The sequence below is a fragment of the Leptodactylus fuscus genome, chromosome 1 (genome assembly GCF_031893055.1).
Source record: "Leptodactylus fuscus isolate aLepFus1 chromosome 1, aLepFus1.hap2, whole genome shotgun sequence".
Classification (NCBI taxonomy): domain Eukaryota; kingdom Metazoa; phylum Chordata; class Amphibia; order Anura; family Leptodactylidae; genus Leptodactylus; species Leptodactylus fuscus.
Genome location: NC_134265.1, coordinates 309908652 through 309914694, shown reverse-complemented (window position 1 = coordinate 309914694; position 6043 = coordinate 309908652).

Sequence of the window (6043 nt, the reverse complement as noted above, 5' to 3'; positions counted from 1 at the left end):
TATGAGCAATCCTCAAACTTTCCTGCCCCACAGACCAGTTCCATGCAGACCACAACTGGTGATGTGGTCTCAATGGCTCTCCATTGCTTTCACACTACTAGGTCTTGGACGTGAAACTCAGTCCATGGGAAAGCCGGAATTACTGGCCTGTACATTATGCTGGGAGAGGGACTCCTAACATTCCTTAGGATTTACTGGCGCATAGTGATTAAAGTACAGGGCAATATGTCTCTGGGGTCAGAGACTCTTATCATCACATATAACTATAATGCTTGGTGTCCCTCTCCCAGCATGATGTACAGGCCGGGAAATTCAGCATTCACATGAACCAAGTCTCACGTCCAAGAATTGCTAGTGTGAAAGTGAAATTTCCAGTGAGCAGTGTGTGCGGGGTGCGGCAGCTAATGAGGACTCCCCCTGGCCAGGAACTAACTAAAGTAGTTATATCCTGGCTAGTGCTCTCCTCATTGGCTGCTTCTCCCTGTATTCGCCAAGAGGTGCTCAGAACTGAAAAGGCATCCTGTGGCCCAGTACCAGGTGATCCATGGCCGGTGGTTGGGGCCCTCTGGGTTACATAACATTTTGTGAAGTGGTATGTCAAATATACTTTATTCCTTGATCTTTTGGTGCATTAGGTTTAACAACACAGGGATATATCAATAAACCAAATTTTCCATTTTATGTCTCCTGATGGCACTTTGGATAATGTATATTACCCAAAGGGGCGTCTTTATGAGATGATCCCGATGGATCTTGTTATATGTCAGTTGTGTTGGGTGCCAGTAGTGTCCTCCTTATGACTGATAAATAAATAGAAACCACAAAGCTACTATGAGCAGGGCCTAAACCATGCAAAACTTTTTGTTGAAGAACCAGGTAGCCATATTACTTTTATGGATATACTGGAACATTCGCCAGTTTTCATCTTTCTTGATCTGTATTTGGATGAGGTAAAGGATCTATTCCTGCACATATCACTAGGCGAAGCTGCAGAAGTTATTGCTTGGTATTTCCTCTGAATTTCTGTGTGTGATGTAATACTGTAATATAATATCATTATTTTGTTACCATTGTTGTTTATATCTAAATCTAATCTGTTAATCTGAGTTAATATTACAGTGTTGCAGAATATTTCTAATTTTCATCATAAGTATCTGTGAATTAGATAAGCGGCATTGACTATGTAGCGAGAAGAGCGCTGTTTGATTTTACTGCAGGTTCCTGGAAGAAATACTGTAACATGTAATATGAAACTTAAGAGCTGGAAGAGGTCAAGAAAGAAGAGATGCATTCAATTACATTTTACTTGGCATGAGTAAGAAGTCAGAACAACGAAGTACAGAAATGCAGATTGTAGATGTTGGATCTCAACCGAGTTAAACTAACCTTTCATGCAATGTAAAATACAGATCATGACAGAATAGAGAAGCTCTAAAAGCCAAAGCCCCAAATCTGTCCTGTTAATCCTGTTATTAAACAACAAGCAGGATGGTGGTCTGGGAGATTCCCATTTTAGTGCTGGATGTGGGACGGAGATGTGTGGCCTGAATCCGTCAGACATTTATGGTTTATTTTGTGGACACCTCCTTTAACGTCTAGTCTAGTCAAGTCTAGTAGGGCAAACACCTTATATGTTTTAGCTTTTCCTGGACTACTGATTTCTTCTAATATCCATTTAGCTACATCCAGTAGAGAAACCGCTGCCTCCTGTTTTGAGGTCAGTTCTTGAATGAAAATTTATTTTTTTCTCTTAATAGGCTGTTACCGGCTGGAGTTACTCCAGCCGGTAACAGGCCCTACTTAATTACCGATCCTGGCAGGGGCCGGGATCGGTAAGTGATGCCACGGGCCCCACAAACATCATTATTATACACTGGGGTCACTGGGGTTTCAGACTCCCAAGTATAATGATTGGTGGTTCAGGGAGGTCAGGTAACATAAAAAACATTGTTACTTACCTTTCCACGCTCCGGGCAGTTTTGGGCCTACTTCTGGACGCTCCCTGACGTCACATAACCCGGGATGTCAAAAGTTCGCCGCAGGGCCCCGCCGTTCTTAGTTACGCCACTGTAGATGGTCTATATAATTCTTAATTTCAGATGCATTTGGACAACAAAAGGCTAAGTTTTCACTAGGTTAAGCTAAGGCCCGCAGGACAATCTGCAGCGCTAAAGTGCTGCGGGAAAAAGCACGGCGGGAACGCATTGTGGTTCTTCCCACAGCGCTTTCAACAGAAATTTCATGGAGTTTTTCTCTGCAGACTTTCTGTTACCCTTATATCTATGGGAAAGCCACAGGTATTTCCGTAGATATAATTGACATGCTGTGATTTCCAAAACCGCCCTTGTAAAATGCTGCGATTTTTCCCGCTGTTTTTGCCGCAGGCAAATCTCAGCAGTTCAAACCTGTGGGGCCCCAGCCCTATAGTTCTTTTAGTCTTGTTCTAGGACCAGCATCTATATCCTGAACTGGGTCCCCTGATCTCCATCCTGTTAGATGGTGAATGGAGAGGTGGCCAAACACATACTGTATGTGGCTCCGTTCACTTTTATGAGAGTCAGCTCAGTAAGTTTTCCCATCGGTTTCCATGACTCTGATAGATGTGAATGGCCACCTAGTGATTCTCTGTATGTGGTGGCTGGTGGTCAGAATATGGCATATGCTGTAAAATACGCCCTCTGCATTGTACCGCTTCTCTTAATTCATCCTAGAATACAGTGACAACTGGGAGTTACCGTGTAGGTGTGAGTTCTTACAGTCTTACATTGTCCAATCAATGCTGTATCAGACTGCTACACAGTAACACACGCCTGACTGGTAACTCAGACACAACCCATTGATAAGTGAAATGGTAACAACTGGTTGTCCATTTAAAAAAAAAAATAAAAAAAAAAAAAATTAAAGAGTAGGGATGAGCGAATAGTATTCAATCGAATACCTCCCTTCGCATAGTTATTGGTGTACTCGGTAGAATACTACGCGGTAAACATTCGATTTCCCTCCCACCTTCCCTGGCGCTTTTACAATAACTATGCAGTGGAGGTATTCGATCGAATATACTCGCTCATCTCTATTCAGGAGGAATAACAGAGGAACACACAATACAGAGTTGTAAAATTGAGTCAGCTGTGAGGGCCGTCTACTACCAAAGACTCTGCCCACATCCCAGACTTCATACCTGCAGACGAGAACAGGAAACTACATTCTACTGGGAGAAGAAGAGGCCACTGTGGAGATCGCTGCCCAATACGTGTCCAACTGTCACCAAATAAGAGGAAGATGAGACTCCACGGACTGTTATATTTATCCCAATACACCCGCCCCATCCCCCCCCACCCACCCCATATAGCGGTCACCAACGAAGAGGAAGATGAGACTCCACGGACTGTTATACCCCAAACCAACCGCCCCACCCCACCTCCCCATATAGCGATCACCAACTAAGAAGAAGACGAGACTCCATGGACTGTTATACCCCAAACCCCCCCCCCCCATACCCACCGCTCACCCACCCGAATCCAACCCCCCCCCCCCCACACACACACACTCTACTAGCTTTGGCAATGCCAAATATCTATTCGGACGTGCCAATAAAGCTATTTGATTTGAATTGGGATCTAGAGTTGCTATTTCATGGTAAATGCAAGTACTGTATTTACAAAGATGCATAGCCACTTCTCCATCCCTTCTTATCTATGCAGTGTTGTTTCCTGAAAGGTCGGGTCCCAGAGCAGAGCAATGTACTATACACTATACTACTGTACTATACACTATACTATATACACTACTCATATAAATAGAAAATGATGAGTGGAATGGAGAGAGAGAACCAATTTAGTCAAAACCTTAGGATTCTTAAAGGGGTCGTCCATTACCAAAATTATTTTTATCAGGTATGTGATCTGTGCGTGTCCGACAACAGGACCCCACACAGATCAATTGTTCCTGACAGTCTCCAGGCTGTGGAATTTACAACAGTGAACTGGGAGTAAATGCAGATGCTGCCATTCATGTAATAGTTGTCAACTGCATTCAAGAAAGTGCTGTGTAGCTTTAACAGCTGATCTGTGAGGGCTCCATGTGTCGACCACCCCACAGATTACTACTGATAAGTACGAAAAAAACATTTTTGAGCTGCATATCCCCTTTAAGGCCCCTTGAGCACTTTCAACAAAGAATGTTCTGCTCATGGAGTGCTCTAGCATGTTGGCCTTCTTATTATATCTTCTCCGTGTAAAATAAGAAACAGGGATCAGAATCTGCCAAAACATTTTGCTATTAAATGAAGAAAAATTATTTTATTGAAGGGGGACAACTCCCCTGTGCCTGGAAATGACCTCTGCTGCCAGTGACTGACCTAGATAGTATCTCCTGTGTTTTGAGGTGAGGCCATAAAATATAGACCAATGGAGACTGGTCGGCATTGAAGTGATAAAAATCTTTATTTTTTTCACCCCTTTTAAGAACAAAATCCTGCCAGACAATCACTTTATGCAGGATATTCCCTATGCTCCTCACCAGGAGAGTCTCACCTGATAACACACTGGTGTAAACTGATATACTTGAATAAAAAAAACAAACCATGAAATGTTATTACTAGAGTTGGGGTATCCGACAATCTATTATTTTTCTTAGGTGAACTAAAATGGCCACCACATTATGCTGGTGACCCCAAAGTATAATAGGTGGAGGCCCTGTGGAGGTGAGAAAAAAACAAAACAAAAAACCATTCCTATTCACCTTCTGTTACCTCTTTTGGGTCTCTTCACGGCGTCTGGTTATTGCTGACTCCTGTGATTGGGCAAACAGTGGGCACATAGGCTTCAGCAGTGGCGAATGATGCCACCAGGAAAGAGCTGGATGGTACAAAGAGACCCAAAAGAGGCAACAGAAGGTGACTATGAATGTTATTTTATTATTTTTGGGCCTCCATCTATTATACCTTAGGGTATGAAGAGACCCCAGACTATAATAATGTCACTTTCACTTTGACATAACTCCAGCTGTGTTTGCTTTAGTGAGCTAGACATTGGATAGATCGGTTCTTAAGAGCCCTGATGGTGTTCTACGCTTTGTTCTAAGCTAATATAAGGTGTGGTAGCCAACTTGTTCATCCCAAAATCTATCTTGTACCCAAGCCACCTGTACCCGAAACTAAACAAATCCTGAGACGTTCGCCCAATGCTAGTTATTAGAGATGAGCGAACACTGTTCGGATCAGCCGATTCGAACAGCACGCTCCCATAGAAATGAATGGAAGCACCTGGCACGCAGACTTTGCCGGCGGCCGGCCGCTTAACCCCCCGCGTGCCGGCCGCTTCCGTTCATTTTTATGGGAGCGTGCTGTTCGGATCGGCTGATCTGAACAGTACTCGCTCATCTCTAGAGATGAGCGAACACTAAAATGTTCGAGGTTCGAAATTCGATTCGAACAGCCGCTCACTGTTCGAGTGTTCGAATGGGTTTCGAACCCCATTATAGTCTATGGGGAACATAAACTCGTTAAGGGGGAAACCCAAATTCGTGTCTGGAGGGTCACCAAGTCCACTATGACACCCCAGGAAATGATACCAACACCCTGGAATGACACTGGGACAGCAGGGGAAGCATGTCTGGGGGCATAAAAGTCACTTTATTTCATGGAAATCCCTGTCAGTTTGCGATTTTCGCAAGCTAACTTTTCCCCATAGAAATGCATTGGCCAGTGCTGATTGGCCAGAGTACGGAACTCGACCAATCAGCGCTGGCTCTGCTGGAGGAGGCGGAGTCTAAGATCGCTCCACACCAGTCTCCATTCAGGTCCGACCTTAGACTCCGCCTCCTCCGGCAGAGCCAGCGCTGATTGGCCGAAGGCTGGCCAATGCATTCCTATGCGAATGCAGAGACTTAGCAGTGCTGAGTCAGTTTTGCTCAACTACACATCTGATGCACACTCGGCACTGCTACATCAGATGTAGCAATCTGATGTAGCAGAGCCGAGGGTGCACTAGAACCCCTGTGCAAACTCAGTTCACGCTAATAGAATGCATTGGCCAGCGCTGAT